This window comes from Otolemur garnettii, unplaced genomic scaffold (genome assembly GCF_000181295.1).
Source record: "Otolemur garnettii isolate 467f Iridium unplaced genomic scaffold, OtoGar3 scaffold00003, whole genome shotgun sequence".
Classification (NCBI taxonomy): domain Eukaryota; kingdom Metazoa; phylum Chordata; class Mammalia; order Primates; family Galagidae; genus Otolemur; species Otolemur garnettii.
Window position 1 is genome coordinate 17215644 of NW_003852398.1, and position 14405 is coordinate 17230048.

General features: G+C 45.4%; 1 pseudogene; it reads right to left on the reverse strand.

Moving 5' to 3' along the window:
• Positions 1–4819: 4819 nt before the first annotated feature.
• On the reverse strand, positions 4820–8629 carry LOC100954761 (annotated as a pseudogene).
• Between the last annotated feature and the right edge of the window lie 5776 nt (positions 8630–14405).

A 14405-nucleotide genomic window follows, 5' to 3' on the forward strand; every position in this document is an offset into this window, starting at 1 on the left:
AAACTGGTCCAAACCTCTCACTTTCCTGATGAAGAAACCAGGACCCATGTAAGGGACGTTAAGATGGTAAGTGCAGAATTCAGCCTGCAGAGGGCCAGGCCAGCACCTCATATGTGCAATGCAATGTCCAGAAGATTCTAGTTTGGAAGGGACTAGGGCTGTCTAGTCTGTGTTCAAACATGCAGCCCTTGGAGGTCCCAATGGCACTTTAAGTTTACTGCCACTGGAGAAATAAATCATTACTGGCAGTCATGATACCTTTAATGGAGACCAGTGGATGATCCTGGTGAGGAGATACCTGGAAATTGGAAATCCCAATTAACCTGGTCTAACATGCCCCAAATCCAGTTCTGTGTAAATCTGCCAGTTAGTCATCCCTGCTGCCTGAATCTTCTCCCTTTTATGTCCTTCCTTCTATTTTTTTTAGCAAACTTACCAAAGCTCAATCAGATGACTCCCAGGATAACTCCATGGAGAAAGGGGACCTGGGATAACTATTCCCATCCTATTGTCGAGGAAACTGGACCTACAGAAAGACAGAAATGTTAAAGCTAAGCGGGGACAAGAAGAGAGTTGCCCGGAGTTCACTGAATGCATATTTTGGTTTTGCCATATCCAGCTACCACCTGTACTATGTATTTATTTTTCTTTAACAGGCATTTAATGTTTTTACTTAAGTCAACTGATATTGAAAGAAAAATTTACTTCAATGTCTTTAATAGAAAACCAAGGCCGGGGGCAGTGGCTCATGCCAATAATACCAGCTCTCTGGGAGGATGGCATGTGCTCAGGAGTTTGAGACTAGACTGAGCAAGAGTGAGACCCTGTCTCTACTAAAAATAGGAAAATTGGCTGGTGGTCATGGGCGTCTGTAGTCCCAGCTATTCAGGAGGCTGAGGCAGGAGGGTCACTTGAGCCCGGGAGTTTGAGTTTGCCATGAGCTAGGCCATGATTATCTAGCCTGGTCAACAGAGCAAGACTCTGTCTGAAGAAAAAAAGAAAAAAAAAAAAAGTATCACTTGGCACAAATAGAAGATCAATAAATATGTATAACAGAAAACAATTGAATTAGAAACTATTTCCATTTCCTGGAGAGCTTCTAAAAGTCTTGATGCCCCAGCCAGAACTGGAGATAGGTAATTTTTAAATTTCTCCCAGATCAGAGCAGTGTGCAGCCCAGGGTGGGACCCTCTAGGCTAGACACTATTGCTGCCAAGCCTCTGAGGCTGAAGAAAGCCTGCTTTCTCTTAAGAATAGAGATCAATAAGTGATGGAGAGGTGGTTAAGATCCATTAGTCCAAAACTCAGACTTTCTCCTTGAGAGCACCAGAACTGAAAAATAACTTTGAAATGGGGAAATGTTCTCCTGTGTGATTCGTTACTGTTAAATGAGTTGCTCCTTTGCAGTGTAAAACCACCTCGCACTTGCCCTTTGGAAAACACTGGACCAGAAGACCCCAGGTGATCTGGTTTCTATTTCTGTGCCCTTTCAGCTCCAACATCGAGTTTACCAGCCAAAGACTCCCACAGGGTCACTGGAGAACCCCTATTCACCTCTGTGTGTTCTCGGGAAGGGGCTCGAATGCCTGCATTACATCACACTGTGGGGCCCATCTTTCTTTTTCAAAATGAGCTTCTCATTAGAAAACCTAAAGGCAAAAACCACATCTCTGTCTCCTTTCATTTCCTCTAGAGAAGCCCCTCATTTTCACCCAGGAATGTCTGACCCTGGAGAAGGCTTAAGTCAGCCATGTCCTGTGGGTGCGTACAAGGAAGTAGCGCCAGGGAGAAGCAGTCATGACGTTCAGGGGGGCTTCTGCCGGTGGCTTGGTTTCTCTTTCTTCCCTCACCTCTGAACACAAAACAAGAACTCAACAACAGCCTGACCGGATGAAGGGATGAGTTTAGAAAGAAAGCTGGACTCTGGGTGGTGATTCTGGACCTTTAAAACTTCCTTTCCCCACCATGTTCGCATTAATGTATACAGCTATCATTTAATTAAAAAAAAAAAAAAAAAAACTTCCTTTCCTCCTCTAGCCTGGGGCGTCCAGGTTGGAAGAGTTCCCTCACCAGAAGAGGGGCCTCAAGAGCAGGTGCTGGGCTCACAAAACAAGGTATTGAGCCAATCTCCTCGCATCCTATATATTTAAAACCTGGAATGCTGATACGCTGTCTACCACCAGCCTACCCTCTGCAACAAAGCCCTTCTCTCCTTCCCTCAGAGCCTAAGCTCCAGCCTCAATGTCTCCATCCCAAAGCTACCTCTGAGCCTTAGCTCTTGCTGTGCCCAGAATCTAGAATGTCCCTCCGCCCCACCCCCACTTGTCCAAAGCCCACCCACCCTCAAAGCTGTTTGTAAATATCTCCTCCTCCATGAAGCCTAAGGTGATTCCCTCAGTCAAATAGTGGTGGTAATAGAATTAATAAAAAATACAACAATAATAGCATGTGTTAAATGCTGCCATGGGGAGGCACTGGGCTAAGATCTCACGTATGTAATCTCGGCCAAATCGCATACCGGACGGTACTCCACTATCCCTGCTCTGCCATTTACTAAGCCTATGGTAACGGTCAACTTCCTTCTCTCTGTGACTCAGCTTCCTCAGACGTCTGTGGGGATTATAAAATACCTTTCTTCTAAGGTTGTTGAAAGGGTAAAATAAGCTAATGTATCTAAAGCATGTAGCATATACCTGACACATGGGTTTTGCTAAGTATTATTACTTCTTGTAACAACTTAAAGGTCTGCGTTGGCATTGTCCCCATATTATAAATGAGAAAATCAAGGTAAGAGAGTAATCCAGCCCAAGTTCAGGGAGAAGCAAGAATTTTATTTCCCTCTGGTTTGAACTGGGCTTTGCTCATTACAAGGATGATGTAAGGGTCATCCGACTGCCCTGGGAACTGGTTTCATCAGCATCTCAGGCAGGCTGAAGATTTGCATACACAACGTCATGTGGAAAGAGAAAGTGAAGCGAACTTGAAGTTCACTGGTTCTACCTGATACTGGCCTTTGAGACAACGCATTACATTGCATCAGGGTTCTGGGGCATTCCAAAGACAGCTCTGCTCATGACTCCTCACACTTTCTCTCCTTCACCAAGAATGAGTCAGTGAGCTAGAGAAACAGTGTAGCACAACCAAGGAATGTGCTGATGGTGTTGAATTCCTTCTCTGCATTTCAACTCTCCTCTCTAATGGACTTCCTGCAGGATGTTCTTAATTACAGAGTCGATGCCTGAGGCTTGGCCAGCTTACCTGCTGGTCTGACCATAACCAACTCTTCAGAATGTCAGCGCTCATTTCTTCATCAAGAGCCCCCAAATCGTGGTTGCATATCACCTACTCATTTCCTCTTGGTTCAGCCCTCCACGCCTTCATACTATTGCTGAAGATCTGGATATTCAGTTCTTTTTCCTCTCCTCTCCAAATTAGCCACACTTGGCTAGGGCTTTAGGACAATCCCTATTAATTGTTGGACAAATAGGATACAATTTCCAGAAAGGTGACAACTTTCCTTCCTGGAATCCTCATACACACAAAAAAATCCTCACACAATGCCTAACATGGATTTGGTTGCAAAGGAATATCTGAGTTCCATAATTAGAAAGTACTTTGTCTAGCTCTCTGGTTCCCAAACTGTATAGCCAGTCACCCCGTAAAAAAACTCACCGGAGTACTATGAGATATTTTTAATTCTCTGAGGGAAACACAGGTTGCTCAATATCTGTTGAAGACTACACCAATTCAGGGTTACTCACACTTTCAACATTAGATCGTGGTCTACTCCTTTTAATGATGCCATATCTGGGGGAAGCCACGTTTTCAGCAATTACTGTGACAAAAAGTAAGTATCACAAGGAAATTAGTATGGAACAGAAAATGAGGGTAGTAGTGTCCAATCAGATTCCAGAACATGGGGAGCTGTGCAGTGCCCAGCAACATACAGATCCCATTAGTAACCGTGGTGATTCAGGAATGCCTTACAAATACTTTTTCTTTCAACGTATGTGTATCATTTGTTCAAATGGCTACTAAAAAGACATGAAGACTTCTTAAGTTGTTTAGTCCTTACGGCTGGTTATTTCTCTTGGCCTACAGGCACCATGAAAAAAATTACTGAGCACTCAGGGCTCTGTAAAATGAGAAGGTTTGCAAGCTTCTGGTCAAATCAGCCATGGTTCGCAGGGACCTCATGTACCTGATCCTATCACAGATCATGCTTGGGTCTTGCTTTTGGTCGTTGTGGCTGTTCGAACTGGGCAATTGTCTCATCTTTCAGTGCTAAATGTTCCCACTACACAGGACTGGGCACCACACACCTCCCCCAGGGCCTGCCTAGGCCTCCCTGGGCTTCCTCCCCTCCCTGACTCTTTAGCCACACCAGTCTCCTTTCAGTTCCTCAAATTCGCCCTCTCTCATCATGGGAACTTGCTACTCATGCTCATCCTGGCTCACCCTCAGGTCCCATCTTCAATGCCACCTCATCAGACAGCCTCTCCTCACGGGTAGTAAAGGGGCAGTCTCTGCAATCACCTCTTTATAAAGAGGTGATCACCGTATAAGGAATATTTTGTAAATACTTTGTAAAAATTTTGTAATGAGTATTTTGTAAGTAAAGGTACATTCACCTACAATTTCCCTATGTATGGAGATTTTTTTTTTAACAGGCACAAATGGCATTTGGTTTCCATTTATTCTACCCAAATAGTTAATTGTGAAAATGACACACCAAGCATTTGGTATAATGTAGTTTGGAACACTATTCCTTCCGAATTTAATACTAAAACCACAGCTGGATTTTCCAGACAGTCCAAGAGTATCTAGGCACTGCGGAATGTGGTCATGTCTTTTGGTTCTCTGCTGGGAATGCACCAGTCATCAGCCTCATGGTTCGTGTTGTAGTGTTTCCAGGCTGCTCTGTTATACACAGGGAGCCTTTCTATTGATTTGGCTGACAAAGCCTTAATGTAGATAACTGTGTCTGTCCCATAACCCTCTAGGGAATATAGCTTTAGATCTCCTTGGAAGTACTATGCATAAAGACGTGATATGGACAATCCATAACCAAAACCAGCCAGGGGCACTGCGGGAGATGTCTCAATACGAGGCCGCGGTGCAGTTGAATACATATAATTGAAGAGTCTGTCAATTTTCCTTAATGGAACGCCATCTCCTGGGTCACTCATCTTCACAGTCAAATCCTCATTACCCAGTGTGACATGAACTTGAATGGGGGAGGGGGTAAACAGCTTTGTCTGCCTGGTGTTCCATGGTTGCTCTCATTGCGTTCTTGAAAAGTTCAAACACCATGTGATAGAGATGGGATGGTACATAAACCACTTGTATTGGCTGTCTTGGTGATTTTGCATTTAGTTCTCCAAGTTCTAGTTCAGGGGAGATAATATAATACAAATCACAAAGACGCCTACCATTCTCATAGCCATCTTTAATAACTTCCACTACATTGCAGTTTGGGTTTATGCTTCCAATGTGTCTTTGATGAGAGGGATTTCCTTTGCCTTTTCCACCAAATAATAGAGAGTGCTGATAGAGTAACATTCTAATTGAAATGCGACTCATGTAGAATCGATCCAGAAAGTACTGAACATTCTGGCTGGTGACAGGATCCACCCGAAGCTCTCCTGGTATTCAATCACACCCTGGGCCATGGTGGGAATGACATCACTGTGTCGGTTTCGGATCCGTATCACGTATCTGTAAAGTCACATACGGCTTTAGCATCCTCAGCACTTCTGTCCTTAAAATCAAGAAGCTCCTGAAGACTCTGGATATACCAGCTTTGTACCCACTGAACGGATGGCGTCCTGAGAAGATTGTCTGGGAGAAGACTTATTTCTTTCATTATATTTGCCAATCTAACGGGCAACTCTTGCCGCAGAAATATAAATGAGGTCTTTTCGCAAGCGTTCACCGATCCGAAGTCCAGGAACTGCTTCATGGAGAGCGGGGACGGCGAGAAGCGCGCGTAGAAGTCCACCTGGCCGGGAACGCCACTTGCGGGCGCCGGGCCGGAGCCCGAGTCCGAGCTGAGGCTGCGGCCGGAGCGGGGGCCGGAGGCGAACGGCCCCGGGCCCGGGCCGGCCCCGCGCAGCAGCCGCGCCAGCCTCACGCCGAACCCCGCCAGAGGAGCCGGAGCCCCCGGCGCCAGGTTCTATGTATGGAGATTTTATGGGCAACTTTTGGGACACCCTATGAATAACTGCAAGGTAAAAAAAAAAAAAAAAATGCCGGGCGGTGCCTGTGGCTCAGTGAGTAGGGCGCCAGCTCCATATGCCGAGGATGGCGGGCTCAGACCTGGTCCCAGTCGAACTGCAACCAAAAAATAGCCCGGCATTGTGGCAGGCACCTGTAGTCCCAGCTACTCAGGAGGCTGAGGCAAGAGAATCACCTAAGCCCAGGAGTTGGAGGGTGCTGCCAGCTATGTGACGCCACAGCACTCTACCCACTCTACCAAGGGCGGTAAAGTGAGACTCTGTCTCTACAAAAAAAAAAAAAAAATGCCAGTTTAAATCATGTACAGCTATTTGAACTGTGGCCCTAGCCAGCCCAAATCACTTCAGAAGGCATTTCTGGCATACAGCCGGTCAGATAGACGAGTGGGACTATCTGGTTGTTTTGCTAGCCCCAGGCACAAGTGGTCAAGGGCAGCATTTGTGATCAAAAATTCCAGCTCTGCCCCCTCCTTGCTGGCAGACACTGGGCAGGTTCTGTCTCTACCTGCCCTCTTTCCCAGTAAAAGGTGTGTCAAGGACTAACTGTAAACCTCTTAAGTGGTGTTTGGCAAGAAACAAGCTTTCTAAATGAAAACTGCTATTATTAGGACAATGTTTAAGGACTTCTTCGTTAATGCCCACGTCCCCTGCTTAGAGGAAGGTTCTGCCTCATAAACTGATGGACACAAAAGACTCTTGTTCTTTTTAAATATAAGACTCACTGCAAAGAGTGACACACAGGCGATTAATTCTCAGATGTGTTGGTGTTCCCTGTTCAACCCATGGTTGGGACCCAAAACAACCTTGTATAGAACTTCAATTATGGACAGCAGAAGTGGAGAGCATGCACCAGTCATTGCCAATGTGTCTAAACTCAGCTCGCTCTAGGGCCCCGAACGCATGGCAGAGTGTGTGTTTGTTCTTCCCAGCCCCTGGCTTGCCCCTTCTGAACAGCTGTCTTCAGGTTTCTAGGCTTATAAGCAAGCCCAGTGCACTCCAGTGTTTTTCCAGTCGTACCTAGGGAGCCGGAGGGGTCTGGGGTTGATCACAAGGACAGAGGATACACCCTGTGGCTGGGGAAGAAGCATAAGCAGCACTCTCCATCTGGCCACAGACAGTGGCTCTTCTCGCTAGCCTGGGCCTCTAGCTTTCCGCACCTGACTCTTGTGTCTGGATCTCTCATTCTCACAACCCCTGGAATCACCTTATTCTCCTTCCCTTAAGTTGTCTATATCTATTTCCTGCACACCCTCATCTTAGAAAACCATTGATCCCTTTGTCCTCCTATAGATGGCCTAGTTAAGGATAAAGCTTTTTCTCCAACCTGATGTGCCCTCACTTTATAAACATAATACAGGATGGTCTTACAGGGCGGACGGTACTGCTGGACTCGGATGCCTAATGTGTTTGAATCTCAGCTTCTCCACTTACCAGCTACATTTTCTACATAATCCTCATCTGTAAAGCGGGCAGGGAAGTATCTGCCTCATAGTTTTATTGTCAGTACTGGAAGAGAAAACACACGTGAAACACTCAGCACGGTACCCGGTCCACAGGAATCACACTCGGAAAAGTCAGCTACTGTGGTTTGTCAGGCCAGCTCATCGTTCAGCTGGTCTCAGCTCAGACCTCTCCCGGAAGCCTTCCCTGCCCATCAGCCCAAAGACGTGTGTGTTTAAAGCACTCTGCCCTGAGTGTTATCAGAAATGGGTCCCCCTACAGCATCATTGTTGCCTCTTGGCTTTCTGGTTGCCCCTCTCAAACACTGTGAGCACATCCCTGGTGAAGACAGTGTCCCTTCTACTCTGCCATAGCCCCTGGAGCAAAGTAAGTGCTCAGTCAATATTGTTTTCAGATAAAAAATAATCAAATAAAGATGCAATAATTGTTAAAGCTTTGTTGTACACTGTTAAGCTGTGTTGTACATTTATAATCACTACATCTACAGACTTCCTTGGTAACCAACCACATTCCTTTTTCTAACTTGATTTTAACAAGAGTTACCATGTATCGACCCACCTTTTATGCAAAATGTAACTGTATCCTTTTACCAGTTCTCTGAGGTAGGTGCTAGGAGTGGTCAGTCCCATTTTACAGCTGAGGACACTGAGGCTCAAAGAATTGAAGTAATTTGCCCGAGATCATCCAGCTAGTGGAACCCAGCCAGCCCTCAAACCCGAGACTGGCCAGCTCCCGTCTCCATTTGCTTTGCAGATTCTCAATAGGATTGAGGATGCAGCTTTCCTTTTTGCTAAATTTCTCTGGCCTCCCAAGTACTGCAGAGTGGCATTTTATTGTCACTGGCATTTATACAATCGTCATGGTAATACCTTAGGAGTAAATTCATTGGGAGACTGCCCACCCCCTACCTTGCCATATTTCTGTCCTGCCATTATTTAACTGTCATGGCTCATCAAGTCTCCTCAACCACAGTGTAATTCTATCTCCTAAAGTCTAAAAGAAACATCTTCCACCTACTAAAGAACATAAATAAAACTGAGTTTTCCTTTGGTGGTTACATAGTCAAGAAAAGTTCCCAGAAGGTCATCACCACATCTGAAGGGTATGAATGGGACAGACTAGCTTGGATCTTTGGTATAAACAACTTTCACACTGAGGGGTTCAGGAGGTACATTGAGAAGACAGACACACTTAATAATTTTTGTACTACTTGATTGGAGTTGTGTGTATTTTTGTTGTTGTTGTTTGGAGGGGTTGTTGTTGTTTGTTGTTGCTTTTAGAGGCAGGGTCTTGCTCTGTTGTCCAGGCTGGAGTGCAGTGGTCCCAGTCATAGCTAACTACAACTCCTGGGCTCAAGTAACCTCCTACCTCAGCCTCTCTAGCAGCTAAGACTATAGGCAGGTGCCACCACATAGCTAATTTTCCTATTTTTGTAGCAATGATGTCTGACTATGTTGCTGAGGCTGGTTTCAAACTCTTGGCCTCAAGCAATCCTCCTGCCTTGGCCTTTCAAAGTGCTGGGATTATAAGAGTGAGCCACCATGCCCATTCATACTTAATTTTTTTGTTTAAACTAGGAATATGAGTTACTTTTAAAAGTATCATCAAAAAAAAAAAAGAAATAGAAAGAAAGATGATCGATAGATAGGAAGATAAAGGCAGATTTCCAGGGCAAGGCCCAATAAAGCCTGATGAATGTAAATTCTCTATGAACAGAGAAACAAATACGGCCTCAAATGCAAGTCCTTAAAAACTGTCATGATGGGAGGTGCTTTAAATGGCAGGCCCTGATTTTTGGTCACCTGGAGGACCCAGATGCTCCAGGACAACCAGCAGTAGGAATGTGGTTTATTGCATGATGGTTTGACAGTCCATTCTACAGAGTCAGGGGTGACCAGTTGATATCTGATATTTGTTGTTTCGAGTTGACATGAATAGGGGACCCTAGGACAGTAGAGGACAAGGCTTCACCCCAGACACCTGCCTCTCCACATGGTTCTCACCTGGCCTTGCTCTACGTGCAAGGTGTGGCCACAGAGCGAGACCCTGTCTCTAACAGCAAGACCAGATCTACTGGTCCCACACCTTTCTAACATAGCAGCATTTCTACAGCTCAGCAGTCCGACAGCCTAGGACACACCTGCTTCCTTCCTGCTGTCCACACACCCATTTCTTACACTGGGACTAAATAGAGTTGCATGTGAGAGGAAAAGAAAAAGATTTTCACATGCAAATGGCAAAATCAAGGTCAAAGTGGATCATTTGTCTTACTCTGCAGTCAGGCCAGTTGAGCTGGCCAAAGATAGCCACCTGGAGGAGGAAATTCAGCAACGACTGCATCTAACATACTCTGCCTTCATTTCACGGGCCAAAGGTGGAAGGATGACATCGGAGAAATGTAATCAGAGTTATTGCCGAAGGAGATGCTAGTAAGGACATCTTAGATCCTTTAAGGATGAAGCTGACCCTAGGAATGTTTTACAAAGCAATAAAACCCCAAACTGTATTTGAAGGGTACATAAAAAATTGAATGAGCTCACTTGAGGCGTCTTCTGCCTTCAGGAAATACCACACCTAAAACAGACGCCTCTTCATCACCACCCATAAAAGTACAACATTTCAGCAGTGATTTGGCAATTTACATGCCAGGAAAAGGTTATAATCCCTGAGCACATTCAATTATATTTGAAATAGAAATCATAGTCTAACCTAAGTCTGACTCTAGAGCACACATTCCTGACCACCATGTACACTGCCTTTTGTGTATGCTTCACTTATCTCTTCTTTTAATAATTTTTTCTTTTGGATTAGAAAAGATACACAAGGTCACTGCAGACATTCTGGAAAATTGAGAGAACCATAAAGAAGAAAACAAACATTATCCACAATTATACCACTCCGTTGTACACTGTTAAATTTTTTGCTGTAGAAACTTCTAGTCTTTCTTCTGTAAGAGCATTCAAGAGATGGTAGTTGGAAGCTTCTGCCCATACCCCTGGGCTAGAAGTGTCTCCTCAAGAGCAGTCTTAGTTTTCATTACACACACACGTGCTCTATTTAGGCATTTCATTGGCAGCATTTATCGCTTGGGCTTACCCAGCAGGCACATGTGACTGTCAACTACCTACCCATTTCCGCCAAGTTCGAGTATTCTTTCCTCTGGGATCATGATCCCTTACTCAGCTCAGGGACAACCTGACATGTTTAATATTTTCCTTATAAGTCTGTTCTCCTTGTAAGGGAGTGGTTCATAGGGGGTCAGAGAGACTTAAGAAAAAGGCTAAAGGGAGCTTCTTGGGCAAATTCTTTGCTCCAAGACAGACACACAGGAAAAGATGATCTTTTCTTACCCTGAATGTTGTCTTGTGGGGATTGATGGCTGGAACAAAAGGATCATTCTGAGAGCCTAAGAAGAGTTCATTGGAAAACTAAGCCAAAGGCGCCCTCACTGATCCAGATGTGGAATCTATTCAGATGACGTCTTGCAAGACACTGGATACAAAACAGACTGTTGCAAGCAAAGAGAACTTTGTAGAATATGTATCATATGATCCCATTTACACAGCAGGATAGATGTAAATACTCTGAGAAGCATACAGAGGCTCTGGAGAAACGTTGGCAGGAGTTGCCTCTGGGACCCAGAGAAATCAGTGCTTCGAATTGTTAACCTATGTATGTTTGTATTGTTTGAAGCTTTTATGAAAGCATGCATGTATTGCTTGTGTAATCATCTAAACATTTTAATTTTTTAAAAGTACACATGGTTTCTCTTTTATTTGAAACGTGTACTAGAAGCTCAGAGCATTTTTCTAGGGGGAGGAAAAAAGTTCTTCAAGTTATTTTTGGTTTCTGTGGGGATTGCCTGTATCTCACAGCTTAATCATCAGGCACATTAACTTGGCAGCTCAGAATGCCTTGTGTTTGTCGGCAGACTTTCCTATTCCATAGGATGAGCCACAGGGAGCTTGGAAAATTGGTTCAATTTGTCTAAATTGTAAGGTGGGACAAGCTGATAAACCCCTTCTGTGAAATCAGGTCGATAGGCATTCGATTAGCATTACCAGAGCGCTGACAGCTCCAGAAAGGAGTGAGGCATAGGCTGTATCTCCATGGAATGGAGAGTGGGTCACGGTTCCCACATTAGAACCACAGGCAATTCCAGGTGAAATGGCTCACACCTGTTATCCTAGCACTCTGGGAGGTTGAGGCGGGTGGATCCCCTGAGCTCAAGAGTCTGAGACCAGCCTGAGCTAGAGCAAGACCCCATCTCTACTAATAATAGAAAACCTAGCCAGGCATTGCAGCGGGCTCCTGTAATGGAGGGTGAAGCAAGAGGATTGCTTGAGCCCAAGAGTTTGAAGTTGCTGTGAGCTATGATGATTCCATGACACTCAACCCAGGGGGACAGAGTAAGATTTTGTCTCCAAAAAAAAACCCCCACTGGCAAGTGACCATGTTAGAACCTCCATTGTTAAAATACAGGTTGCCAGTCCCCACCACCATTGACTGAATTATAATTTCCAAGTATGGGCCCTGAAAACCTGAATTTTTTTGCTATATGCAGATAAAGTATGAGAACTACTTCCTCTGTAGGTAAACTGGACTCATCAAAACAGTCCCACAGGGTTGAGATGAGACAGGTGGTTACATCTCGATTACCTGGATGCTCAGAGCCAAATAAGCAACTCAGCTGCAGCCATGTGACTTTTTAGAGCCGTATTTCGGTTTCCTGGCACCATTTCACTCTGTCTTCTTCCACTCCTCTTGGTCACCTCTGATGTCCCCTTATGAGCTACTAAGAGCTTTCTGGGACATGGAAGGACAAAAAATAAGTAAGTATGTGCATACCCAGCTGTCCAGTAAGCGCTTAGCCGGATGTTGTACTAAGTGCATCCATCCCGTCACATCACACGTAATCTCCATAACAAGCCTAAGATCAGGTAACCCATTTTACAGATGTGAGAAACTAGGGTTTGGAGAAGTTGAGTAATTTACAGAGCAAGTGCTGGAATTTAACTCTCTGTGGTTCTCATGTCCATTTTCTTAAATGTCTACTACTTGTCCTGGAGTAGGTAAACAGTGGTGGCCCCACACTTTTCCACATTTTTTTTTTTTCTGGCTGGGGCTGGGTTTGAACCCACTACCTCCTGCATATGGGGCTGGCGCCCTACTCCTTTGAGCCACAGGTGCCGCCCCGCCCCACACTTTTCATATAAGACTGGGTCTGGGGCTGCAATCTGAGTGGAAAAGGGCAGTTGGGGACTTGCTTACTTTGAAGCTTTTTTCGCATAACTTGACTGATATTTTTACTGAGATTTTATTAATTTTGAAGATAGTGCTTTTATGAACACATGAATAAAATCTGTCATTTGAGGGCCTTATTTGTCTTATTTAAGGTATTTATTCATGGGGGGGTCACAAGAGCTTATCTGTAGTAGTGTAGGCACTGTAAATAAACTAGTGAAACTGTGTCATGTCAATTTCATATAAAGTTCTCTTTTCAGTACTCTTTGGGGATTGGTTGGGGGTAATGAATACATTTTTATAGAAATAAGCCTCCCCTCCAGTTGTTACACATTCCCTAGAGATACCGATTGTGAAAGGTGCAGATACACTCTCACACACACAGGTACAACCAACATAAAATGCCATCTGCTTCATTCATATAATGATATATATCTTGGATACAGAACTTATTTCATTCAAAGTCTACCATGCAAAATTTTGGCAGGCCTAGAGGCCACAGGATGGGAGGTGACGCTCTGAGCGAGAAGTCTCCACCTTCAGCCAAGCGCAAGGTCGGATAACCAGTAGGACTGCCACCGTAGCGACCAGCGCCCTCCCCGCCCTAAACGGCGGGAGGGAGGAAGTGGGAGGCTGGGAAGCTCCGCTGCTCTAGCCCGGAGTCCCAGCTGTTTTCCCCCAGCTGAGACTGCAAGGAAAGTTAACCCACAAACGTGAGCCCTCCTGAGACCTGGCCGGGCCCCCGACCCCGGAACTTCCCCCACCGCGGAGTGCGGGGGCCGAGGGCAGGATCGGAAAAGCCGGCCCGCGCGGGTGACCTGCAGGGCGCGGGGACCGCCTTGCTGCAGCGCCCTCTGCCGGCGGCTCCGGGGACGGCGTGGACTTGTGGGTGTACCACCACGTTACTCCTGTCCAAGTGCAGACGGGGTCTTTGAACGCCTGATGTATACCTTTGCACACCTCTTAGCAACTTTACATTCCACTGGGAGAGATATGTTTATTTTATCAATCCTACGAATCTGCACAAAGCTCCTGAGGCCATAGACTTGTGTGTAAATGAAATGAGGACATAGTCTGGGTACCCAAGGAGGTGTGCCTAAATGTGGTTCTCTGTGTGCCTGCCTGTGGGTATTTCACGGTCTGCTCCCATCTGTCTCCGTGAGCGCGTACCTATGGGTACAGGATGTGTCTATGCACATAAGTGAGCCTTATTAGTGGTACACACACTTTCTTCATGTCCCCAGGGCTGAGTCTATATGAATGTGCATGGGTGTGTTTGTATGTGTGGTCCCTGGAGCCACGATGGGTGGTGATGGTATGCTTCCAAAATCCAGATGCTAAAGGAAAAATGTGGGGAAAGATGTCACAGATACACTAAACCCACTTCCCTTCATTTCATCCCCTCTGCCTTGGGGAGAACCAGAGATCTTGACTCTGGTCATCCAGCTCACAGATGCTACCATC